At 45.4% G+C, this 27,623-nt stretch overlaps 9 non-coding genes across 9 annotated transcripts; all 9 read left to right on the forward strand.

Annotated features, from left to right (window-relative positions):
- The first annotated feature begins 3,417 nt into the window (after positions 1-3,417).
- On the forward strand, positions 3,418-3,502 carry trnastop-uca. The gene has a single exon. It is a non-coding gene; the product is annotated as a tRNA-Sec (tRNA).
- Positions 3,503-7,753: 4,251 nt separating this feature from the next.
- On the forward strand, positions 7,754-7,840 carry trnastop-uca. Its single transcript has one exon. It is a non-coding gene; the product is annotated as a tRNA-Sec (tRNA).
- A 2,687-nt stretch (positions 7,841-10,527) lies between these two features.
- trnastop-uca lies at positions 10,528-10,614 on the forward strand. The gene has a single exon. It is a non-coding gene; the product is annotated as a tRNA-Sec (tRNA).
- A 2,678-nt stretch (positions 10,615-13,292) lies between these two features.
- trnastop-uca lies at positions 13,293-13,379 on the forward strand. Its single transcript has one exon. It is a non-coding gene; the product is annotated as a tRNA-Sec (tRNA).
- Positions 13,380-16,057: 2,678 nt separating this feature from the next.
- Positions 16,058-16,144, forward strand: trnastop-uca. Its single transcript has one exon. It is a non-coding gene; the product is annotated as a tRNA-Sec (tRNA).
- Positions 16,145-18,822: 2,678 nt separating this feature from the next.
- Positions 18,823-18,909, forward strand: trnastop-uca. The gene has a single exon. It is a non-coding gene; the product is annotated as a tRNA-Sec (tRNA).
- A 2,678-nt stretch (positions 18,910-21,587) lies between these two features.
- On the forward strand, positions 21,588-21,674 carry trnastop-uca. Its single transcript has one exon. It is a non-coding gene; the product is annotated as a tRNA-Sec (tRNA).
- Positions 21,675-24,352: 2,678 nt separating this feature from the next.
- On the forward strand, positions 24,353-24,439 carry trnastop-uca. The gene has a single exon. It is a non-coding gene; the product is annotated as a tRNA-Sec (tRNA).
- Positions 24,440-27,117: 2,678 nt separating this feature from the next.
- trnastop-uca lies at positions 27,118-27,204 on the forward strand. The gene has a single exon. It is a non-coding gene; the product is annotated as a tRNA-Sec (tRNA).
- The last annotated feature ends 419 nt before the right edge of the window (positions 27,205-27,623 follow it).

Genomic DNA, 27,623 nt, shown 5'->3' on the forward strand with positions numbered 1-27,623 from the left:
GCATCCTCAAGCCTTCTCCTCCCTCCCAGAAACATGATAGGGTCCCCCTTGTCCTCACTTATCACCCCATCAGCCTTCGCATTCAAAGGATCATCCTCCTCCATTTCCGCCAACTCCAGCATGATGCCACCACCAAACACATCTTCCCTTCACCCACCCTGGCGGCATTCCGTAGGGATCGTTCCCTCCGTGACAGCCTGGTCCACTCCTCCATCACCCCCTACTCCTCCTCCCACAGCACCTCCCCATGCAAACTCAGAAGATGCAACACCTGCCCCTTCACTTCCTCTCTCCTCACCGTCCAAGGGCCCAAACGCTCCTTTCAAGTGAAGCAGCATTTCACTTGCATTTCCCCCAACTTAGTCTACTGCATTCGTTGCTCCCAATGTGGTTTCCTCTATATTGGAGAGACCAAACGCAGACTGGGTGGCCACTTTGCGCAACACCTTCGGTCTGACCGCAAAAATGACCCAGACCTCCCTGTCGCTTGCCATTTCAACACTCCACCCTGCTCTCTTGCCCACATGTCTGTCCTTGGCTTGCTGCATTGTTCTAGTGATGCTCAACGCAAACTGGAGGAACAGCACCTCATCTTCTGACCAGGCACTTTACAGCCTTCCGGACTGAATATTGAGTTCAACAATTTTAGATCTTGAACTCTCTCCTCCATCCCCACCCCCTTCCCATTTCTCCCCCCTCCTTTTTGTTTTTTCCAATAATTTATATAGATTTTTTCTTTTCCCACCTATTTCCACTAATTTTAAATATATTTCCATCATTGTTTATTTCTACCTTTTAGTATTCGCCCATCCCCACTAGAGCTATCTATACCTTATCTGTCCTGTCTTATACTCTTAATTAGCACATTCCTTTAGATAATATCACCACCTTCAACACCTCTTTGTTCTTTTGTCTGTGACAGCTTTTTGGTATCTCCACCTATCACTGGCTGCTTGTCCCAGCAAAACCACCCCTCCCCCCCCACCCTTAAACCATCTTATATTTCACCCCTTTCCTAATTTTACTTAGTTCTGTTGAAGGGTCACGAGGACTCGAAACATCAACTGTGCTCTCCTCCGCCGATGCTGCCAAACCGGCTGAGTTTTTCCAGGTATTTCTGTTTCTGTTTTTGTTTTGAATTTCCAGCACCCGCAGTTTTTTGTTTTTATCCATCTCAAAACACTCGGTTAGAGATGAGCTCAGAACTTCGCCAATGCCTATGGAGGTAATGGAAGCCATCATACAAATGAAGAACAATAAAGATGGTACCCCCATTTAAATCTTTAAGCATAGAGAAGAGGAACTAATGTTACAGCTCCTACAGATCTGGAATGAACAGGATGTCCCGAATTACCTCAAGGATGCCATGATTGTGACAATCTTCAAGAAAGGGGACAAATCCAATGGTGGAAATTACAGAGGCATCTCCCTGATTTCCATTGCAGGAAAGGTCATTACAAGAACCATTCTGAATCAATTTATTACATTTGCTGAAGAGCTGCTCCCCGAAATCTCAATGTGGGTCTAGGCCATCAATAGTGTAGTGATTGATGGTATAGCTTTTTCCTACTGCCCACAAGGTGTCGCGTGATTGGTCTTGTGCACTCTACCAAGTGAGCCCTAAAATCAGGTAATCTGGGGGGGGCATGGCTTTCTAGTCAAGGACCTGGTTTAAGCACATAGCTTCTGAAAAGCTCCCTGTAATAAAGTTATCTGTTTCAAGTGGAAACCTGTCTGGTATGTCAAATAGTTACATTTGGCGATGAGGGTAAAATAGCTCAGATACTTCACCTCATCTTGTGAATGTGAGTATATCAGTTCTTAAGCAAAAAACAAAAGTATACTCCCTGGTCACGCCACTCTTCAGCAGAATCGACCCTTATGACACGTCTATGGAAGACTGGAGCCTGTTTATAGCGTGCCTAGGTTTTTATTTCATGGTGAATAAAATTACAGCGAAGGAGGAGCAAAAAGCAATCCTTTTGAGTGTATGTGGTAGCAAGACATACAAAATCATCCACAGTCTGACAGCCCCGTACGTGCCCAATTCTAAATCTTTTAGCGAATTAACAGGCCTTGTGAAGGTGCATTTTCAGCCAAAACCATGCATAATAATAAAATTGAGCTCAACAGGTCTGAAATATTTCACTTGAGAACAGAAGGAGTTCCTAAGCTGCTAAGGAAATATGGCAGTGTATTTTGTGATGAATTAGGCAAGTTAAAAGGCTTGAAAGCAAAAATATACATAGATTCTCAGGCGACACTCCATTTCGTTAAGGTCAGACCAGTGCCTTATGAGTGAAAGGAGAAGGTAAATGCAGAACTGTGCCACTTGGAAAAGATAGGCAACATTTAACCAATTTTCATAATGGGCAGCGCCCATAGTCCCTGTGGTGAAACCTGACCTGATCAAACTATACGCATTTGTGGGAACTATAAATTGATGATGAACAAGGCAGCTAAACTAGGTTAATATCCCATCCCAACGATAGAAGACTTGGATGCAAAGCTAGCTGGAGGCAAATCCTATGCCAAACTGGGCAAGAGCCATGCATACCAATAGTGAGAGCTGGAGAGCAAGTCTAGACGGTATGTAGCCATCAACATGCACAATCCGTTTCAAGTAGAAATACGTCCAGTATATCAAGTCATTACGAATAGGCACGGCCAACAAGATTTTTACAGTTCACCAACTACAAGAAAAATGTCATTTACAACATCAACCTCTCTACATAGCGTTCTTTGACTTGACAAATGCCTTTGACTCGGGAAATCGTGAGGACTCTAGAAGATTTTGCTGAAACATGGATGTCTTCAAAATTTCGTTATCAACCTCCGCCTCCTTCGTGATGATATGTGAGCAGTGATCCTTCAGAACAGATCCATTACACACCTTTTGAGGTTAAGACAACAGGAAAACAAGGTTGTGTCATTGATCCAACTCTTTTTTCGATCATCTTTGCTGCCATGCTCCGCCTGACTACAGAGAAGCTCCCTACTGGAATGCAGCTTATATATCGAATGGACAGTAAAATATTTGATCTCAGGTGACTCCGATCAGAAGCTAAGATCACCCCGACCTCAGACATTCAGCTGCAATATGCTGATGATGCTACATTAAGTGCTGTGACTGAAACGGATCTCTGGAGAATCATCGGCATATTTACTGAGGTATATGAGAAGATGGGACTTACAATCAACATTCAGAAAACCAAAGCCGTCCATCAGCAATCTCCAAATGCACATTCCCCGGCACCATTGATTCGGATTCATGATGGGTGCATGGGAAATGTGGAACACTTCCAGTATCTTGGAAGTTATCTTTCACAGAAGGCTGACAGTGACAAAGAAATCGAACATTTGTTGCAGCGGTAGCCTGCTGCTGGGTGTATATTGCTCAGGCGGATGATAAGCAATGCCTGGATGACCCTCAGTGGTCTGGGGTACAGGCTTCAAACCTGTAGCTGTCTAGCGAGAGAGGTTCAATTCCACCTTTCAGGCGTGCTCCAAATGCAGAAGTCCAACACCCATTGATTAGGAATCAGGATGGGTGCCTTGGAAATGTGGAACACTTCCAATATCATGGAAGGTATCTTACACAGAAGGCTGATATTGACAAAGAGATTGAACACTGCCTGAAATCTGTTCGTGCAGCCTTTGGTCAACTGAGGAAGTGAGTAGTTGAAGACCATGATGTCAAAATTAACACCAAACTCATGGTCTATCATGCGGTCGTGATCAATTCTGTACTGCATTGGGCTGAAACATGGGCAACACATCAGAGGCACCTCAAAGCTCTGGAGTCATTGCATCAACACTGCCAGCGCAGATCTTACATCTTAATTGGGAGGACAGAAACACCAACATCAGTTTCCTCTCACACGCAGGTACCATAAGCATCGAGGATGTGAACATGCGGCATCAGCTTCCTGGGGTTGATTATACAGTTCAGGTGTCAGATACCCCAAAGCAGGTCATCTTCTCCAGGCTCAGTCAAGGCAGAGGAGCACAAAAGAAGCGCTCCAAGGATGTGCAGAGAGCCTACATGAAGAGAGGCAACATTGACATTCATTTCTGGGAGATCGTCGCCTTGGACCGAAGCTCGAGGCAGCAGAGTCTGTGGTGAAGGATCCCAACATTTTGAGACACAACGACAAGAAAATGAAGATGAAGGGCCAAAATGGCAAAACGAACACGCCATGACCCAAACTGATAAAACATGACCACACATCCCGCATGACAACAAATGCCCCACATGACATAAAGACTGCAGATTTGGAATCGGTCTCGTCAGTCATCTTCAGAATCACGGGACACAATCATCCTCACTAGCGAGGGATAGCCAATAATAACAAGAACAATAATAGTAATAAAAGACAGCGGCCTGAGAAGGTGTACAAGTCATTGGCCTCTGTTGTCTCTGGGCCCTCTCCTTGGCCGGCTAAGCTTTTCAGTTTTCCTGCCTATTCCAATGTCTCTCCAAACAGTCAGCATCCAGATGTCACGGCCACCAGTCACTGTCTTCCAGTGTGGATGTCCGCAATTTTGATACCTGGCTTGCAGGTGTCCTTGTAAGAGAAGTATGGAATCCCAGGAGGACATGAGCCAGTGTCCAATTCACCATTCAAAATGTCTTTGTGTGTACGGCAGTCATGCACCCGATAAACGTGGCCGAGCCAGCACAGATGTCGTTGGCTTAACAATGACTCTGTGCTGGTGGAACTAGCAGGCTCCAGCACTTCTGAATTGGTGACCTTGTCCAATCAGAATGGTACAATATTTGCATATGAGTCTTCAGATTGTGATGGGTTTGCAGGCATCATCCATATGAACTGATTTGAAACTTCTTTGCTTCAGTTTGTAAATTGAAGAGTTGCGCAATGATAGTCAGGGAGATATTTAATAAAGCACAGAATAGAAGACTGCAAAATAAAAAGGATGAAGACTTTGTGGTTTATATACCGCTCAGACAAATGATGAACAGTCCCTGGATGAACGTCAGTGGTCTGGGGTGCAGGCTTCAAACCTGTAGCTGTCTAGCGACAGAGTGGTTCAATTCCACATTTCAGCCGTTGCTACTGAATGGACGTGTTTTTGCAAGTCCTTTCCATTTCGTTTGTTGGAGATATAATACTCTGTCAACAGCAGCAGTTGGCAGTATTCCATCTTGTACAGCGACGGTTTATACCGTGTTTCCCAACTCGGTGTGAGTTGGAGGAGCTCCACTCTGGCATGGCAGCTCTTGGCTGCGTTTGCTGCAGAGGTAGCATGTTGCTGGGTGCAATTTAAAGACTTTTTCAATCAAGTATCAGTCGCTGACGAAAGTGTTTTCAACTCCACCCCACAACACCTAATTAGGGATGAGCTCAGAACTCCACCAAAATCTATGGAGATGATGCAAGCCATCACACAAATGAAGGAAGGAGGGAGGGGAGGAACTAACATTACAGCTACATGCCCTGATCCTACAGAGCTGGAATGAACAGGACGTCCCAAATTACCTCAAGGACACCATCATTCTGACAATCTTCTAGAAAGGGGACAAATGCAGTGGTGCAAATTACACAGGCATCTCCCTGATTTCCATTGCAGAAAAGATTGTTACAAGAACCATTCTGAATCAACTTATTATACTTGCTGAAGAGATAGTCCTTGAATCTAAATGTGGGCTTAGGCCATCAAGAGGCAAGGCCGACATGATTTTTACAGCTCACCAGCTGCAATAACAATGTCACGAACAACATCAACCTCTCTACATAGCGATCTTTGTTTTGACAAAGGCACTTGACTCTGTGAGTCATGAGGGACGCCGGAAGATTCTGCTGAAATATGCATGTTCTCAAAAATGTCACCATTCTCTGCCTGTTTCAAGATGATATGTGAGTGGCGATCCTTAACAATGGATCCATTACAGACAATTTCAGGTTAAGACAAGAGAGAAACAAGGTTGTACTTGCGCTTCAAGTTTGTTTTTGACCTTCCTTGCTTCCATGCTCCGTCTGAATAGAGACAAGCTCCCCGATGGATTGCAGCTTACAACTGGAATGGACAGTAAACTATTTACTCTCAGATGAATCCAATCACAAACTAAGACCTTGCCGACCCCAGTCACTGAGCTCCAATACGCTGGTGATGCTGCAGCAAATGCTATATTGGAAATGGAAATCCAGAGAATCATTGATGTATTTACTGAGGTATTTGAGAAGATGGCATTGACACTCAACATTCAGATAGCTAAAGCCTACCATCAGTAAACTCCAAATGCAGAAGTCCTTCCCCCATTGATTAGGATTCATGATGGGTGCCTGGGAAATTTGGAACACTTCCAGTAGCTTCAATGGTATCTTTCATAGACGGCTGATATTGACAAAGAGATCGAACACTGTCTGAAATCTATTGGAGCAGCCGTTGGTCAACTGAGGAAGCGAGTGGTTGAAGACCATGATGTCAAAATTAACACCAAACTCATGGTCTACCATGCGGTCGTGGTCAATTCTGTACTGCATTGGGCCGAAACATGGGCAACGCATCAAAGGCACCTCAAAGCTCTGGAGTCATTGCATCAACGCTGCCAGCGCAGATTTTACATCTTAAGTGGGAGGACAGAAACACTAACATCAGTTTCCTCTCACACGCAGGTACCATAAGCATCGAGGATATAATCATGCGCCATCAGCTTCGGTGGTTTGGTTATACAGCTCAGGTGTCAGATACCAGGGTCCCAAAGCAGGTCATCTTCTCCAGGCTCAGTCAGGGCAGAGGAGCACAAAAGATGCGCTCCAAGGATGTGCAGAGAGCCAACATGAAATGAGGCAACATTGACATTCATTCCTGGGAGATCGTCACCTTGGACCGAAGCTCGAGGCAGCAGAGTCTGTGGTGAAGGATCGCCAAAATCTTGAGCCGCAACGACAAGAAAATGAAGAGGAAGAGCCAAAATGGCAAAACGTTCACGCCATGACCCGAAGTGATAACACATGACCACACATCCCGCATGACAACAAATTCCCCAAATGCCATAAAGACTGCACATCTGGAATCGGTCTCGTCAGTCATCTTCAGAATCACGGGACACAATCATCCTCACAAGCGAGGGACAGCCAATAATAACAGGAACAATAATAGTAATAAAAGACAGCGGCCTGAGAAAGTGTACAAGTCACTGGCCTCTGTTCTCTCTGGGCCATCTCCTTGGCCGGCTAAGCTTTTCATTTTTTCCCACCTATTCCAATGCCTCTCCAAACAGTCAGCATCCAGATGTCATGGCCCCGAGTCACTGTCTTCTAGTGTGGATGTCTGCAATTTTGATATCTGGCTTGCAGGTGTCCTTGTAACAGAGGTATGGAATCCCAGGTGGACATGAACCAGTGACCAATTCACCATTCAAAATGTCTTTGTGTGTACGGCAGTCATGCACCTGATTAACGTGGCCGAGCCAGCACAGACTTTGTTGGCTTAACAATGACTCTGTGCTGGTGGAATTAGCAGGCTCCAGCACTTCTGAATTGGCGACCTTGTCCAATCAGAATGTACAATATTTGCATATGAGTCTGCAGATTGTGATGTGTTTGCAGGCATCATCCATGTGAACTGAGTTGAAACTTCTTTGCTGCATTGATTTCAGTTTGTAATTTGAAGACTTGCAGAATAATAGTCAGAGAAATATTTTAAAAAGCACACAATAAATCGCTGCAAACTAAAAAGGAGGAAGACATTGGTGGTTTATATACCGCTCAGACAAACAACAAATTATATCTGGATGACCCTCAATGGTCTGGGGTGCAGGCTTCAAACCTGTATCTGTCTAGTGGCACAGTGGTTCAATTCCACCTTTCAGGTGTCCCTACTAAATGGATGTGTTTTGTAAAGTCCTTTCTTTCCATTTCATTTGTTGGAGACATAATACTCTGTCAACAGCAGCAGTTGGCTGTACTCCATCTTGTACAGCGATGGTTTGTACCGTGTTTCCCAACTCGGTGTGAGCTGGAGGAGCTCCACTCTGGCATGGCAGCTCTTGGCTGCGTTTGTTGCAGAGGTAGCATGTTGCTGGGTCCAATTTGAAGACTTTTTCAATCAAGTATCAGTCGCTGAAGAGAGTGTTTTCAACTCCACCCCACAACACCTAATTAGGGATGAGCTCAGAACTCCACCAACATCTATGGAGATGATGCAAGCCATCACACAAATGAAGGAAGGAGGGAGGGGAGGAACTAACATTACAGCTCCATGCCCTGATCCTACAGAGCTGGAATGAACAGGACGTCCCAAATTACCTCAAGGACACCAACATTGTGACAATCTTCTAGAAAGAGGACAAATGCAGTGGTGCAAATTACACAGCCATCTCCCCTGATTCCCATTGCAGAAAAGATCGTTACAAGAACCCTTCTGAATCGACGTATTATGCTTGCTCAAGAGATACTCCTTGAATCTCAATGTGGCCTTAGGCTATCAAGAGGCACGGCCAACATGATTTTTACATGTCGCCAGCTACAAGAAAATATGTCACGAACAAATCAACCTCTCTACATAGTGTTCTTTGATTTGACAAAGGCACTTGGCTGTGTAATTCATGAGGGACGCTGGAAGATTCTGCTGAAATATGCAAGTCCTCCAAAATGTTCCCACCCTCTGCCTGTTTCATGATGAAATGCGAGTGGCGATCCTTAACAATGGATACATTAGTCTGTTTGCTGTTAAGACGGATGAGAAACAAGGTTGAATGGTCGCTTCAACTCTGTTTTTGACCTTCCTTGCTTCTTTGCTCCGTCTGAGTAGAGACAAGCTCCCCGATGGATTGCAGCTTACAACTGGAATGGACAGTAAACTATTTACTCTCAGATGAATCCAATCACAAACTAAGACCTTGCCGACCCCAGTCACTGAGCTCCAATACGCTGGTGATGCTGCAGCAAATGCTATATTGGAAATGGAAATCCAGAGAATCATTGATGTATTTACTGAGGTATTTGAGAAGATGGCATTGACACTCAACATTCAGATAGCTAAAGCCTACCATCAGTAAACTCCAAATGCAGAAGTCCTTCCCCCATTGATTAGGATTCATGATGGGTGCCTGGGAAATTTGGAACACTTCCAGTAGCTTCAAAGGTATCTTTCATAGACGGCTGAAATTGACAAAGAGATCGAACACTGCCTGAAATCTATTGGTGCAGCATTTGGTCAGCTGAGGAAGCGAGTGGTTGAAGACCATGATGTCAAAATTAACACCAAACTCATGGTCTACCATGCGGTCGTGGTCAATTCTGTACTGCATTGGGCCGAAACATGGGCAACACATCAATGGCACCTCAAAGATCTGAAGTCATTGCATCAACGCTGCCAGCGCAGATCTTACATCTTAAGTTGTAGGACAGAAACACCAACTTCAGTTTCCTCTCACATGCAGGTGCTCACATAAGCATCGAGGATATGATCATCCGCCATCAGCTTCAGTGGTTTGGTTATACAGTTCCGGTGTCAGATACCAGGGTCCCAAAGCAGGTCATCTTCTCCAGGCCCAGTCAGGGCAGAGAAGCACAAAAGAAGCGCTCCAAGGATGTGCAGAGAGCCCACATGAAGAGAGGCAACATTGACATTCATTCCTGGGAGATCGTCACCTTGGACCGAAGCTCGAGGCAGCAGAGTCTGTGGTGAAGGATCGCCAACATCTTGAGCCGCAACGACAAGAAAATGAAGAGGAAGAGCCAAAATGGCAAAACGTTCACGCCATGACCCGACGTGATAACACATGACCACACATCCCGCATGACAACAAATTCCCCAAATGCCATAAAGACTGCACATCTGGAATCGGTCTCGTCAGTCATCTTCAGAATCACGGGACACAATCATCCTCACTAGCGAGGGACAGCCAATAATAACAGGAACAATAATAGTAATAAAAGACAGCGGCCTGAGAAGGTGTACAAGTCACTGGCCTCTGTTCTCTCTGGGCCCTCTCCTTGGCTGGCTAAGCTTTTCATTTTTTCCCACCTATTCCAATGCCTCTCCAAACAGTCAGCATCCAGATGTCATGGCCCCGAGTCACTGTCTTCTAGTGTGGATGTCCGCAATTTTGATACCTGGTTTGCAAGTGTCCCTGTAACAGAGGTATGGAATCCCAGGAGGACATGAGCCAGTGACCAATTCACCATTCAAAATGTCTTTGTGTGTACGGCAGTCATGCACCCGATTAACGTGGCCGAGCCAGCACAGACTTTGTTGGCTTAACAATGACTCTGTGCTGGTGGAATTAGCAGGCTCCAGCACTTCTGAATTGGCAATCTTGTCCAATAAGAATGTACAATATTTGCATATGAGTCTGCAGATTGTGATGGGTTTGCAGGCATCATCCATGTGAACTGAGTTGAAACTTCTTTGCTGCAGTGATTTCAGTTTGTAATTTGAAGACTTGCGGAATAATAGGCAGAGAGATATTTTAAAAAGCACAGAATAAATCGCTGCAAACTAAAAAGGAGGAAGACATTGGTGGTTTATATACCGCTCCGACAAAAAATAAAAAATTCCTGAATGACCCTCAGTGGTCTGGGGTGCAGGCTTCAAACCTGTAGCTGTCTAGCAACAGAGTGGTTCAATTCCACCTTTCAGGCGTGCCTACTCAATGGATGTATTTTGGAAAGTCCTTTCTTTCCATTTCATTTGTTGGAGACATAATACTCTGTCAACAGCAGCAGTTGGCTGTACTACATCTTGTACAGCGATGGTTTGTACCGTGTTTCCCAACTCAGTGTGAGCTGGAGGAGCTCCACTCCGGCATGGCAGCTCTTGGCTGCGTTTGTTGCAGAGGTAGCATGTTGCTGGGTCCAATTTGAAGACTTTTTCAATCAAGTATCAGTCGCTGAAGAGTGTGTTTTCAACTCCACCCCACAACACCTAATTAGGGATGAGCTCAGAACTCCACCAACGTCTATGGAGATGATGCAAGCCATCACACAAATGAAGGAAGGAGGGAGGAGAGGAACTAACATTACAGCTCCATGCCCTGATCCCACAGAGCTGGAATGAACAGGACGTCCCAAATTAACTCAAGGACACCATCATTGTGACAATCTTCTAGAAAGAGGACAAATGCAGTGGTGCAAATTACACAGACATCTCCCCTGATTCCCATTGCAGAAAAGATCATTACAAGAACCCTTCTGAATCGACTTATTATGCTTGCTCAAGAGATACTCCTTGAATCTCAATGTGGCCTTAGGCTATCAAGAGGCACGGCCAACATGATTTTTACATGTCGCCAGCTACAAGAAAATATGTCACGAACAAATCAACCTCTCTACATAGCGTTCTTTGATTTGACAAAGGCACTTGACTCTGTAATTCATGAGGGACGCTGGAAGATTCTGCTGAAATATGCAAGTCCTCCAAAATGTTCCCACCCTCTGCCTGTTTCATGATGAAATGCGAGTGGCGATCCTTAACAATGGATACATTAGTCTGTTTGCTGTTAAGACGGATGAGAAACAAGGTTGAATGGTCGCTTCAACTCTGTTTTTGACCTTCCTTGCTTCTTTGCTCCGTCTGAATAGAGACAAGCTCCCCGATGGATTGCAGCTTACAACTGGAATGGACAGTAAACTATTTACTCTCAGATGAATCCAATCACAAACTAAGACCTTGCCGACCCCAGTCACTGAGCTCCAATACGCTGGTGATGCTGCAGCAAATGCTGTATTGGAAATGGAAATCCAGAGAATCATTGATGTATTTACTGAGGTATTTGAGAAGATGGCATTGACACTCAACATTCAGATAGCTAAAGCCTACCATCAGTAAACTCCAAATGCAGAAGTCCTTCCCCCATTGATTAGGATTCATGATGGGTGCCTGGGAAATTTGGAACACTTCCAGTAGCTTCAATGGTATCTTTCATAGACGGCTGATATTGACAAAGAGATCGAACACTGCCTGAAATCTATTGGTGCAGCCTTTGGTCAACTGAGGAAGCGAGTGGTTGAAGACCATGATGTCAAAATTAACACCAAACTCATGGTCTACCATGCGGTCGTGGTCAATTCTGTACTGCATTGGGCCGAAACATGGGCAACGCATCAATGGCACCTCAAAGCTCTGAAGTCAATGCATCAACGCTGCCAGCGCAGACCTTACATCTTAAGTTGTAGGACAGAAACATCAGTTTCCTCTCACATGCAGGTACCATAAGCATCGAGGATATAATCATCCGCCATCAGCTTCGGTGATTTGGTTATACAGTTCCGGTGTCAGATACCAGGGTCCCAAAGCAGGTCATCTTCTCCAGGCTCAGTCAGGGCAGAGGAGCACAAAAGAAGCGCTCCAAGGATGTGCAGAGGTCCAACATGAAGAGTGGCAACATTGACATTCATACCTGGGAGATCGTCACCTTGGACCGAAGCTCGAGGCAGCAGAGTCTGTGGTGAAGGATCGCCAACATTTTGAGCCGCAACGACAAGAAAATGAAGAGGAAGAGCCCAAATGGCAAAACGTTCATGCCATGACCCGAAGTGATAACACATCACCACACATCCCGCATGACAACAAATGCCCCAAATGCCATAAAGACTGCACATCTGGAATCGGTCTCGTCAGTCATCTTCAGAATCACGGGACACAATCATCCTCACTAGCGAGGGATAGCCAATAATAAGAAGAACAATAATAGTAATAAAATACAGCGGCCTGAGAAGGTGTACAAGTCACTGGCCTCTGTTCTCTCTGGGCCCTCTCCTTGGCCGGCTAAGCTTTTCATTTTTTCCCACCTATTCCAATGCCTCTCCAAACAGTCAGCATCCAGATGTCATGGCCCCGAGTCACTGTCTTCTAGTGTGGATGTCCGCAGTTTTGATACCTGGCTTGCAGGTGTCCTTGTAACAGAGGTATGGAATCCCAGGAGGACATGAGCCAGTGACCAATTCACCATTCAAAATGTCTTTGTGTGTACGGCAGTCATGCACACGATAAACGTGGCCGAGCCAGCACAGACTTTGTGGGCTTAACAATGACTCTGTGCTGGTGGAATTAGCAGGCTCCAGCACTTCTGAATTGGCGACCTTGTCCAATCAGAATGTTCAATATTTGCATATGTGTCTGCAGATTGTGATGGGTTTGCAGGCATCATCCATGTGAACTGAGTTGAAACTTCTTTGCTGCAGTGATTTCAGTTTGTAATTTGAAGACTTGCGGAATAATCGTCAGAGAGATATTTTAAAAAGCACAGAATAAATCGCTGCAAACTAAAAAGGAGGAAGACATTGGTGGTTTATATACCGCTCCGACAAAAGATAAATAATGCCTGGATGACCCTCAGTGGTCTGTGGTGCAGGCTTCAAACCTGTAGCTGTCTAGCAACAGAGTGGTTCAATTCCACCTTTCAGGCGTGCCTACTAAATGGATGTATTTTGGAAAGTCCTTTCTTTCCATTTCATTTGTTGGAGACATAATACTCTGTCAACAGCAGCAGTTGGCTGTACTACATCTTGTACAGCGATGGTTTGTACCGTGTTTCCCAACTCGGTGTGAGCTGGAGGAGCTCCACTCTGGCATGGCAGCTCTTGGCTGCGTTTGTTGCAGAGGTAGCATGTTGCTGGGTCCAATTTGAAGACTTTTTCAATCAAGTATCAGTCGCTGAAGAGAGTGTTTTCAACTCCATCCCACAACACCTAATTAGGGATGAGCTCAGAACTCCACCAACGTCTATGGAGATGATGCAAGCCATCACACAAATGAAGGAAGGAGGGAGGAGAGGAACTAACATTACAGCTCCATGCCCTGATCCCACAGAGCTGGAATGAACAGGACTTCCCAAATTACCTCAAGGACACCATCATTGTGACAATCTTCTAGAAAGAGGACAAATGCAGTGGTGCAAATTACACAGCCATCTCCCCTGATTCCCATTGCAGAAAAGATCGTTACAAGAACCCTTCTGAATCGACGTATTATGCTTGCTCAAGAGATACTCCTTGAATCTCAATGTGGCCTTAGGCTATCAAGAGGCACGGCCAACATGATTTTTACATGTCGCCAGCTACAAGAAAATATGTCACGAACAAATCAACCTCTCTACATAGCGTTCTTTGATTTGACAAAGGCACTTGACTCTGTAATTCATGAGGGACGCTGGAAGATTCTGCTGAAATATGCAAGTCCTCCAAAATGTTCCCACCCTCTGCCTGTTTCATGATGAAATGCGAGTGGCGATCCTTAACAATGGATACATTAGTCTGTTTGCTGTTAAGACGGATGAGAAACAAGGTTGAATGGTCGCTTCAACTCTGTTTTTGACCTTCCTTGCTTCTTTGCTCCGTCTGAATAGAGACAAGCTCCCCGATGGATTGCAGCTTACAACTGGAATGGACAGTAAACTATTTACTCTCAGATGAATCCAATCACAAACTAAGACCTTGCCGACCCCAGTCACTGAGCTCCAATACGCTGGTGATGCTGCAGCAAATGCTATATTGGAAATGGAAATCCAGAGAATCATTGATGTATTTACTGAGGTATTTGAGAAGATGGCATTGACACTCAACATTCAGATAGCTAAAGCCTACCATCAGTAAACTCCAAATGCAGAAGTCCTTCCCCCATTGATTAGGATTCATGATGGGTGCCTGGGAAATTTGGAACACTTCCAGTAGCTTCAATGGTATCTTTCATAGACGGCTGATATTGACAAAGAGATCGAACACTGCCTGAAATCTATTGGTGCAGCCTTTGGTCAACTGAGGAAGCGAGTGGTTGAAGACCATGATGTCAAAATTAACACCAAACTCATGGTCTACCATGCGGTCGTGGTCAATTCTGTACTGCATTGGGCCGAAACATGGGCAACGCATCAATGGCACCTCAAAGCTCTGAAGTCAATGCATCAACGCTGCCAGCGCAGACCTTACATCTTAAGTTGTAGGACAGAAACATCAGTTTCCTCTCACATGCAGGTACCATAAGCATCGAGGATATAATCATCCGCCATCAGCTTCGGTGATTTGGTTATACAGTTCCGGTGTCAGATACCAGGGTCCCAAAGCAGGTCATCTTCTCCAGGCTCAGTCAGGGCAGAGGAGCACAAAAGAAGCGCTCCAAGGATGTGCAGAGGTCCAACATGAAGAGTGGCAACATTGACATTCATACCTGGGAGATCGTCACCTTGGACCGAAGCTCGAGGCAGCAGAGTCTGTGGTGAAGGATCGCCAACATTTTGAGCCGCAACGACAAGAAAATGAAGAGGAAGAGCCCAAATGGCAAAACGTTCATGCCATGACCCGAAGTGATAACACATGACCACACATCCCGCATGACAACAAATGCCCCAAATGCCATAAAGACTGCACATCTGGAATCGGTCTCGTCAGTCATCTTCAGAATCACGGGACACAATCATCCTCACTAGCGAGGGATAGCCAATAATAAGAAGAACAATAATAGTAATAAAATACAGCGGCCTGAGAAGGTGTACAAGTCACTGGCCTCTGTTCTCTCTGGGCCCTCTCCTTGGCCGGCTAAGCTTTTCATTTTTTCCCACCTATTCCAATGCCTCTCCAAACAGTCAGCATCCAGATGTCATGGCCCCGAGTCACTGTCTTCTAGTGTGGATGTCCGCAATTTTGATACCTGGCTTGCAGGTGTCCTTGTAACAGAGGTATGGAATCCCAGGAGGACATGAGCCAGTGACCAATTCACCATTCAAAATGTCTTTGTGTGTAAGGCAGTCATGCACCCGATTAACGTGGCCGAGCCAGCACAGACTTTGTGGGCTTAACAATGACTCTGTGCTGGTGGAATTAGCAGGCTCCAGCACTTCTGAATTGGCGACCTTGTCCAATCAGAATGTTCAATATTTGCATATGAGTCTGCAGATTGTGATGGGTTTGCAGGCATCATCCATGTGAACTGAGTTGAAACTTCTTTGCTGCAGTGATTTCAGTTTGTAATTTGAAGACTTGCGGAATAATAGTCAGAGAGATATTTTAAAAAGCACAGAATAAATCGCTGCAAACTAAAAAGGAGGAAGACATTGGTGGTTTATATACCGCTCCGACAAAAGATAAATAATGCCTGGATGACCCTCAGTGGTCTGGGGTGCAGGCTTCAAACCTGTAGCTGTCTAGCAACAGCGTGGTTCAATTCCACCTTTCAGGCGTGCCTACTAAATGGATGTATTTTGGAAAGTCCTTTCTTTCCATTTCATTTGTTGGAGACATAATACTCTGTCAACAGCAGCAGTTGGCTGTACTACATCTTGTACAGCGATGGTTTGTACCGTGTTTCCCAACTCGGTGTGAGCTGGAGGAGCTCCACTCTGGCATGGCAGCTCTTGGCTGCGTTTGTTGCAGAGGTAGCATGTTGCTGGGTCCAATTTGAAGACTTTTTCAATCAAGTATCAGTCGCTGAAGAGAGTGTTTTCAACTCCACCCCACAACACCTAATTAGGGATGAGCTCAGAACTCCACCAACGTCTATGGAGATGATGCAAGCCATCACACAAATGAAGGAAGGAGGGAGGAGAGGAACTAACATTACAGCTCCATGCCCTGATCCCACAGAGCTGGAATGAACAGGACGTCCCAAATTACCTCAAGGACACCATCATTGTGACAATCTTCTAGAAAGAGGACAAATGCAGTGGTGCAAATTACACAGCCATCTCCCCTGATTCCCATTGCAGAAAAGATCGTTACAAGAACCCTTCTGAATCGACTTATTATGCTTGCTCAAGAGATACTCCTTGAATCTCAATGTGGCCTTAGGCTATCAAGAGGCACGGCCAACATGATTTTTACATGTCGCCAGCTACAAGAAAATATGTCACGAACAAATCAACCTCTCTACATAGCGTTCTTTGATTTGACAAAGGCACTTGACTCTGTAATTCATGAGGGACGCTGGAAGATTCTGCTGAAATATGCAAGTCCTCCAAAATGTTCCCACCCTCTGCCTGTTTCATGATGAAATGCGAGTGGCGATCCTTAACAATGGATACATTAGTCTGTTTGCTGTTAAGACGGATGAGAAACAAGGTTGAATGGTCGCTTCAACTCTGTTTTTGACCTTCCTTGCTTCTTTGCTCCGTCTGAATAGAGACAAGCTCCCCGATGGATTGCAGCTTACAACTGGAATGGACAGTAAACTATTTACTCTCAGATGAATCCAATCACAAACTAAGACCTTGCCGACCCCAGTCACTGAGCTCCAATACGCTGGTGATGCTGCAGCAAATGCTGTATTGGAAATGGAAATCCAGAGAATCATTGATGTATTTACTGAGGTATTTGAGAAGATGGCATTGACACTCAACATTCAGATAGCTAAAGCCTACCATCAGTAAACTCCAAATGCAGAAGTCCTTCCCCCATTGATTAGGATTCATGATGGGTGCCTGGGAAATTTGGAACACTTCCAGTAGCTTCAATGGTATCTTTCATAGACGGCTGATATTGACAAAGAGATCGAACACTGCCTGAAATCTATTGGTGCAGCCTTTGGTCAACTGAGGAAGCGAGTGGTTGAAGACCATGATGTCAAAATTAACACCAAACTCATGGTCTACCATGCGGTCGTGGTCAATTCTGTACTGCATTGGGCCGAAACATGGGCAACGCATCAATGGCACCTCAAAGCTCTGAAGTCAATGCATCAACGCTGCCAGCGCAGACCTTACATCTTAAGTTGTAGGACAGAAACATCAGTTTCCTCTCACATGCAGGTACCATAAGCATCGAGGATATAATCATCCGCCATCAGCTTCGGTGATTTGGTTATACAGTTCCGGTGTCAGATACCAGGGTCCCAAAGCAGGTCATCTTCTCCAGGCTCAGTCAGGGCAGAGGAGCACAAAAGAAGCGCTCCAAGGATGTGCAGAGGTCCAACATGAAGAGTGGCAACATTGACATTCATACCTGGGAGATCGTCACCTTGGACCGAAGCTCGAGGCAGCAGAGTCTGTGGTGAAGGATCGCCAACATTTTGAGCCGCAACGACAAGAAAATGAAGAGGAAGAGCCCAAATGGCAAAACGTTCATGCCATGACCCGAAGTGATAACACATGACCACACATCCCGCATGACAACAAATGCCCCAAATGCCATAAAGACTGCACATCTGGAATCGGTCTCGTCAGTCATCTTCAGAATCACGGGACACAATCATCCTCACTAGCGAGGGATAGCCAATAATAAGAAGAACAATAATAGTAATAAAATACAGCGGCCTGAGAAGGTGTACAAGTCACTGGCCTCTGTTCTCTCTGGGCCCTCTCCTTGGCCGGCTAAGCTTTTCATTTTTTCCCACCTATTCCAATGCCTCTCCAAACAGTCAGCATCCAGATGTCATGGCCCCGAGTCACTGTCTTCTAGTGTGGATGTCCGCAATTTTGATACCTGGCTTGCAGGTGTCCTTGTAACAGAGGTATGGAATCCCAGGAGGACATGAGCCAGTGACCAATTCACCATTCAAAATGTCTTTGTGTGTAAGGCAGTCATGCACCCGATTAACGTGGCCGAGCCAGCACAGACTTTGTGGGCTTAACAATGACTCTGTGCTGGTGGAATTAGCAGGCTCCAGCACTTCTGAATTGGCGACCTTGTCCAATCAGAATGTTCAATATTTGCATATGAGTCTGCAGATTGTGATGGGTTTGCAGGCATCATCCATGTGAACTGAGTTGAAACTTCTTTGCTGCAGTGATTTCAGTTTGTAATTTGAAGACTTGCGGAATAATAGTCAGAGAGATATTTTAAAAAGCACAGAATAAATCGCTGCAAACTAAAAAGGAGGAAGACATTAGTGGTTTATATACCGCTCCGACAAAAAATAAATAATGCCTGGATGACCCTCAGTGGTCTGGGGTGCAGGCTTCAAACCTGTAGCTGTCTAGCAACAGAGTGGTTCAATTCCACCTTTCAGGCGTGCCTACTAAATGGATGTATTTTGGAAAGTCCTTTCTTTCCATTTCATTTGTTGGAGACATAATACTCTGTCAACAGCAGCAGTTGGCTGTACTACATCTTGTACAGCGATGGTTTGTACCGTGTTTCCCAACTCGGTGTGAGCTGGAGGAGCTCCACTCTGGCATGGCAGCTCTTGGCTGCGTTTGTTGCAGAGGTAGCATGTTGCTGGGTCCAATTTGAAGACTTTTTCAATCAAGTATCAGTCGCTGAAGAGAGTGTTTTCAACTCCACCCCACAACACCTAATTAGGGATGAGCTCAGAACTCCACCAACGTCTATGGAGATGATGCAAGCCATCACACAAATGAAGGAAGGAGGGAGGAGAGGAACTAACATTACAGCTCCATGCCCTGATCCCACAGAGCTGGAATGAACAGGACGTCCCAAATTACCTCAAGGACACCATCATTGTGACAATCTTCTAGAAAGAGGACAAATGCAGTGGTGCAAATTACACAGCCATCTCCCCTGATTCCCATTGCAGAAAAGATCGTTACAAGAACCCTTCTGAATCGACTTATTATGCTTGCTCAAGAGGTACTCCTTGAATCTCAATGTGGCCTTAGGCTATCAAGAGGCACGGCCAACATGATTTTTACATGTCGCCAGCTACAAGAAAATATGTCACGAACAAATCAACCTCTCTACATAGCGTTCTTTGATTTGACAAAGGCACTTGACTCTGTAATTCATGAGGGACGCTGGAAGATTCTGCTGAAATATGCAAGTCCTCCAAAATGTTCCCACCCTCTGCCTGTTTCATGATGAAATGCGAGTGGCGATCCTTAACAATGGATACATTAGTCTGTTTGCTGTTAAGACGGATGAGAAACAAGGTTGAATGGTCGCTTCAACTCTGTTTTTGACCTTCCTTGCTTCTTTGCTCCGTCTGAATAGAGACAAGCTCCCCGATGGATTGCAGCTTACAACTGGAATGGACAGTAAACTATTTACTCTCAGATGAATCCAATCACAAACTAAGACCTTGCCGACCCCAGTCACTGAGCTCCAATACGCTGGTGATGCTGCAGCAAATGCTGTATTGGAAATGGAAATCCAGAGAATCATTGATGTATTTACTGAGGTATTTGAGAAGATGGCATTGACACTCAACATTCAGATAGCTAAAGCCTACCATCAGTAAACTCCAAATGCAGAAGTCCTTCCCCCATTGATTAGGATTCATGATGGGTGCCTGGGAAATTTGGAACACTTCCAGTAGCTTCAATGGTATCTTTCATAGACGGCTGATATTGACAAAGAGATCGAACACTGCCTGAAATCTATTGGTGCAGCCTTTGGTCAACTGAGGAAGCGAGTGGTTGAAGACCATGATGTCAAAATTAACACCAAACTCATGGTCTACCATGCGGTCGTGGTCAATTCTGTACTGCATTGGGCCGAAACATGGGCAACGCATCAATGGCACCTCAAAGCTCTGAAGTCAATGCATCAACGCTGCCAGCGCAGACCTTACATCTTAAGTTGTAGGACAGAAACATCAGTTTCCTCTCACATGCAGGTACCATAAGCATCGAGGATATAATCATCCGCCATCAGCTTCGGTGATTTGGTTATACAGTTCCGGTGTCAGATACCAGGGTCCCAAAGCAGGTCATCTTCTCCAGGCTCAGTCAGGGCAGAGGAGCACAAAAGAAGCGCTCCAAGGATGTGCAGAGGTCCAACATGAAGAGTGGCAACATTGACATTCATACCTGGGAGATCGTCACCTTGGACCGAAGCTCGAGGCAGCAGAGTCTGTGGTGAAGGATCGCCAACATTTTGAGCCGCAACGACAAGAAAATGAAGAGGAAGAGCCCAAATGGCAAAACGTTCATGCCATGACCCGAAGTGATAACACATCACCACACATCCCGCATGACAACAAATGCCCCAAATGCCATAAAGACTGCACATCTGGAATCGGTCTCGTCAGTCATCTTCAGAATCACGGGACACAATCATCCTCACTAGCGAGGGATAGCCAATAATAAGAAGAACAATAATAGTAATAAAATACAGCGGCCTGAGAAGGTGTACAAGTCACTGGCCTCTGTTCTCTCTGGGCCCTCTCCTTGGCCGGCTAAGCTTTTCATTTTTTCCCACCTATTCCAATGCCTCTCTAAACAGTCAGCATCCAGGTGTCATGGCCCCGAGTCACTGTCTTCTAGTGTGGATGTCCGCAATTTTGATACCTGGCTTGCAGGTGTCCTTGTAACAGAGGTATGGAATCCCAGGAGGACATGAGCCAGTGACCAATTCACCATTCAAAATGGCTTTGTGTGTAAGGCAGTCATGCACCCGATTAACGTGGCCGAGCCAGCACAGACTTTGTGGGCTTAACAATGACTCTGTGCTGGTGGAATTAGCAGGCTCCAGCACTTCTGAATTGGCGACCTTGTCCAATCAGAATGTTCAATATTTGCATATGAGTCTGCAGATTGTGATGGGTTTGCAGGCATCATCCATGTGAACTGAGTTGAAACTTCTTTGCTGCAGTGATTTCAGTTTGTAATTTGAAGACTTGCGGAATAATAGTCAGAGAGATATTTTAAAAAGCACAGAATAAATCGCTGCAAACTAAAAAGGAGGAAGACATTAGTGGTTTATATACCGCTCCGACAAAAGATAAATAATGCCTGGATGACCCTCAGTGGTCTGGGGTGCAGGCTTCAAACCTGTAGCTGTCTAGCAACAGAGTGGTTCAATTCCACCTTTCAGGCGTGCCTACTAAATGGATGTATTTTGGAAAGTCCTTTCTTTCCATTTCATTTGTTGGAGACATAATACTCTGTCAACAGCAGCAGTTGGCTGTACTACATCTTGTACAGCGATGGTTTGTACCGTGTTTCCCAACTCGGTGTGAGCTGGAGGAGCTCCACTCTGGCATGGCAGCTCTTGGCTGCGTTTGTTGCAGAGGTAGCATGTTGCTGGGTCCAATTTGAAGACTTTTTCAATCAAGTATCAGTCGCTGAAGAGAGTGTTTTCAACTCCACCCCACAACACCTAATTAGGGATGAGCTCAGAACTCCACCAACGTCTATGGAGATGATGCAAGCCATCACACAAATGAAGGAAGGAGGGAGGAGAGGAACTAACATTACAGCTCCATGCCCTGATCCCACAGAGCTGGAATGAACAGGACGTCCCAAATTACCTCAAGGACACCATCATTGTGACAATCTTCTAGAAAGAGGACAAATGCAGTGGTGCAAATTACACAGCCATCTCCCCTGATTCCCATTGCAGAAAAGATCGTTACAAGAACCCTTCTGAATCGACTTATTATGCTTGCTCAAGAGATACTCCTTGAATCTCAATGTGGCCTTAGGCTATCAAGAGGCACGGCCAACATGATTTTTACATGTCGCCAGCTACAAGAAAATATGTCACGAACAAATCAACCTCTCTACATAGCGTTCTTTGATTTGACAAAGGCACTTGACTCTGTAATTCATGAGGGACGCTGGAAGATTCTGCTGAAATATGCAAGTCCTCCAAAATGTTCCCACCCTCTGCCTGTTTCATGATGAAATGCGAGTGGCGATCCTTAACAATGGATACATTAGTCTGTTTGCTGTTAAGACGGATGAGAAACAAGGTTGAATGGTCGCTTCAACTCTGTTTTTGACCTTCCTTGCTTCTTTGCTCCGTCTGAATAGAGACAAGCTCCCCGATGGATTGCAGCTTACAACTGGAATGGACAGTAAACTATTTACTCTCAGATGAATCCAATCACAAACTAAGACCTTGCCGACCCCAGTCACTGAGCTCCAATACGCTGGTGATGCTGCAGCAAATGCTGTATTGGAAATGGAAATCCAGAGAATCATTGATGTATTTACTGAGGTATTTGAGAAGATGGCATTGACACTCAACATTCAGATAGCTAAAGCCTACCATCAGTAAACTCCAAATGCAGAAGTCCTTCCCCCATTGATTAGGATTCATGATGGGTGCCTGGGAAATTTGGAACACTTCCAGTAGCTTCAATGGTATCTTTCATAGACGGCTGATATTGACAAAGAGATCGAACACTGCCTGAAATCTATTGGTGCAGCCTTTGGTCAACTGAGGAAGCGAGTGGTTGAAGACCATGATGTCAAAATTAACACCAAACTCATGGTCTACCATGCGGTCGTGGTCAATTCTGTACTGCATTGGGCCGAAACATGGGCAACGCATCAATGGCACCTCAAAGCTCTGAAGTCAATGCATCAACGCTGCCAGCGCAGACCTTACATCTTAAGTTGTAGGACAGAAACATCAGTTTCCTCTCACATGCAGGTACCATAAGCATCGAGGATATAATCATCCGCCATCAGCTTCGGTGATTTGGTTATACAGTTCCGGTGTCAGATACCAGGGTCCCAAAGCAGGTCATCTTCTCCAGGCTCAGTCAGGGCAGAGGAGCACAAAAGAAGCGCTCCAAGGATGTGCAGAGGTCCAACATGAAGAGTGGCAACATTGACATTCATACCTGGGAGATCGTCACCTTGGACCGAAGCTCGAGGCAGCAGAGTCTGTGGTGAAGGATCGCCAACATTTTGAGCCGCAACGACAAGAAAATGAAGAGGAAGAGCCCAAATGGCAAAACGTTCATGCCATGACCCGAAGTGATAACACATCACCACACATCCCGCATGACAACAAATGCCCCAAATGCCATAAAGACTGCACATCTGGAATCGGTCTCGTCAGTCATCTTCAGAATCACGGGACACAATCATCCTCACTAGCGAGGGATAGCCAATAATAAGAAGAACAATAATAGTAATAAAATACAGCGGCCTGAGAAGGTGTACAAGTCACTGGCCTCTGTTCTCTCTGGGCCCTCTCCTTGGCCGGCTAAGCTTTTCATTTTTTCCCACCTATTCCAATGCCTCTCCAAACAGTCAGCATCCAGGTGTCATGGCCCCGAGTCACTGTCTTCTAGTGTGGATGTCCGCAATTTTGATACCTGGCTTGCAGGTGTCCTTGTAACAGAGGTATGGAATCCCAGGAGGACATGAGCCAGTGACCAATTCACCATTCAAAATGTCTTTGTGTGTAAGGCAGTCATGCACCCGATTAACGTGGCCGAGCCAGCACAGACTTTGTGGGCTTAACAATGACTCTGTGCCGGTGGAATTAGCAGGCTCCAGCACTTCTGAATTGGCGACCTTGTCCAATCAGAATGTTCAATATTTGCATATGAGTCTGCAGATTGTGATGGGTTTGCAGGCATCATCCATGTGAACTGAGTTGAAACTTCTTTGCTGCAGTGATTTCAGTTTGTAATTTGAAGACTTGCGGAATAATAGTCAGAGAGATATTTTAAAAAGCACAGAATAAATCGCTGCAAACTAAAAAGGAGGAAGACATTAGTGGTTTATATACCGCTCCGACAAAAAATAAATAATGCCTGGATGACCCTCAGTGGTCTGGGTTGCCGGCTTCAAACCTGTAGCTGTCTAGCAACAGAGTGGTTCAATTCCACCTTTCAGGTGTGCCTACTAAATGGATGTATTTTGGAAAGTCCTTTCTTTCCATTTCATTTGTTGGAGACATAATACTCTGTCAACAGCAGCAGTTGGCTGTACTACATCTTGTACAGCGATGGTTTGTACCGTGTTTCCCAACTCGGTGTGAGCTGGAGGAGCTCCACTCTGGCATGGCAGCTCTTGGCTGCGTTTGTTGCAGAGGTAGCATGTTGCTGGGTCCAATTTGAAGACTTTTTCAATCAAGTATCAGTCGCTGAAGAGAGTGTTTTCAACTCCACCCCACAACACCTAATTAGGGATGAGCTCAGAACTCCACCAACGTCTATGGAGATGATGCAAGCCATCACACAAATGAAGGAAGGAGGGAGGAGAGGAACTAACATTACAGCTCCATGCCCTGATCCCACAGAGCTGGAATGAACAGGACGTCCCAAATTAACTCAAGGACACCATCATTGTGACAATCTTCTAGAAAGAGGACAAATGCAGTGGTGCAAATTACACAGCCATCTCCCCTGATTCCCATTGCAGAAAAGATCGTTACAAGAACCCTTCTGAATCGACTTATTATGCTTGCTCAAGAGATACTCCTTGAATCTCAATGTGGCCTTAGGCTATCAAGAGGCACGGCCAACATGATTTTTACATGTCGCCAGCTACAAGAAAATATGTCACGAACAAATCAACCTCTCTACATAGCGTTCTTTGATTTGACAAAGGCACTTGACTCTGTAATTCATGAGGGACGCTGGAAGATTCTGCTGAAATATGCAAGTCCTCCAAAATGTTCCCACCCTCTGCCTGTTTCATGATGAAATGCGAGTGGCGATCCTTAACAATGGATACATTAGTCTGTTTGCTGTTAAGACGGATGAGAAACAAGGTTGAATGGTCGCTTCAACTCTGTTTTTGACCTTCCTTGCTTCTTTGCTCCGTCTGAGTAGAGACAAGCTCCCCGATGGATTGCAGCTTACAACTGGAATGGACAGTAAACTATTTACTCTCAGATGAATCCAATCACAAACTAAGACCTTGCCGACCCCAGTCACTGAGCTCCAATACGCTGGTGATGCTGCAGCAAATGCTGTATTGGAAATGGAAATCCAGAGAATCATTGATGTATTTACTGAGGTATTTGAGAAGATGGCATTGACACTCAACATTCAGATAGCTAAAGCCTACCATCAGTAAACTCCAAATGCAGAAGTCCTTCCCCCATTGATTAGGATTCATGATGGGTGCCTGGGAAATTTGGAACACTTCCAGTAGCTTCAATGGTATCTTTCATAGACGGCTGATATTGACAAAGAGATCGAACACTGCCTGAAATCTATTGGTGCAGCCTTTGGTCAACTGAGGAAGCGAGTGGTTGAAGACCATGATGTCAAAATTAACACCAAACTCATGGTCTACCATGCGGTCGTGGTCAATTCTGTACTGCATTGGGCCGAAACATGGGCAACGCATCAATGGCACCTCAAAGCTCTGAAGTCAATGCATCAACGCTGCCAGCGCAGACCTTACATCTTAAGTTGTAGGACAGAAACATCAGTTTCCTCTCACATGCAGGTACCATAAGCATCGAGGATATAATCATCCGCCATCAGCTTCGGTGATTTGGTTATACAGTTCCGGTGTCAGATACCAGGGTCCCAAAGCAGGTCATCTTCTCCAGGCTCAGTCAGGGCAGAGGAGCACAAAAGAAGCGCTCCAAGGATGTGCAGAGGTCCAACATGAAGAGTGGCAACATTGACATTCATACCTGGGAGATCGTCACCTTGGACCGAAGCTCGAGGCAGCAGAGTCTGTGGTGAAGGATCGCCAACATTTTGAGCCGCAACGACAAGAAAATGAAGAGGAAGAGCCCAAATGGCAAAACGTTCATGCCATGACCCGAAGTGATAACACATCACCACACATCCCGCATGACAACAAATGCCCCAAATGCCATAAAGACTGCACATCTGGAATCGGTCTCGTCAGTCATCTTCAGAATCACGGGACACAATCATCCTCACTAGCGAGGGATAGCCAATAATAAGAAGAACAATAATAGTAATAAAATACAGCGGCCTGAGAAGGTGTACAAGTCACTGGCCTCTGTTCTCTCTGGGCCCTCTCCTTGGCCGGCTAAGCTTTTCATTTTTTCCCACCTATTCCAATGCCTCTCCAAACAGTCAGCATCCAGATGTCATGGCCCCGAGTCACTGTCTTCTAGTGTGGATGTCCGCAATTTTGATACCTGGCTTGCAGGTGTCCTTGTAACAGAGGTATGGAATCCCAGGAGGACATGAGCCAGTGACCAATTCACCATTCAAAATGTCTTTGTGTGTAAGGCAGTCATGCACCCGATTAACGTGGCCGAGCCAGCACAGACTTTGTGGGCTTAACAATGACTCTGTGCTGGTGGAATTAGCAGGCTCCAGCACTTCTGAATTGGCGACCTTGTCCAATCAGAATGTTCAATATTTGCATATGAGTCTGCAGATTGTGATGGGTTTGCAGGCATCATCCATGTGAACTGAGTTGAAACTTCTTTGCTGCAGTGATTTCAGTTTGTAATTTGAAGACTTGCGGAATAATAGTCAGAGAGATATTTTAAAAAGCACAGAATAAATCGCTGCAAACTAAAAAGGAGGAAGACATTGGTGGTTTATATACCGCTCCGACAAAAAATAAATAATTCCTGGATGACCCTCAGTGGTCTGGGGTGCAGGCTTCAAACCTGTAGCTGTCTAGCAACAGAGTGGTTCAATTCCACCTTTCAGGCGTGCCTACTAAATGGATGTATTTTGGAAAGTCCTTTCTTTCCATTTCATTTGTTGGAGACATAATACTCTGTCAACAGCAGCAGTTGGCTGTACTACATCTTGTACAGCGATGGTTTGTACCGTGTTTCCCAACTCGGTGTGAGCTGGAGGAGCTCCACTCTGGCATGGCAGCTCTTGGCTGCGTTTGTTGCAGAGGTAGCATGTTGCTGGGTCCAATTTGAAGACTTTTTCAATCAAGTATCAGTCGCTGAAGAGAGTGTTTTCAACTCCACCCCACAACACCTAATTAGGGATGAGCTCAGAACTCCACCAACGTCTATGGAGATGATGCAAGCCATCACACAAATGAAGGAAGGAGGGAGGAGAGGAACTAACATTACAGCTCCATGCCCTGATCCCACAGAGCTGGAATGAACAGG

This window comes from Carcharodon carcharias, chromosome 5 (assembly GCF_017639515.1).
Source record: "Carcharodon carcharias isolate sCarCar2 chromosome 5, sCarCar2.pri, whole genome shotgun sequence".
NCBI classification, from domain to species: Eukaryota; Metazoa; Chordata; class Chondrichthyes; order Lamniformes; family Lamnidae; genus Carcharodon; species Carcharodon carcharias.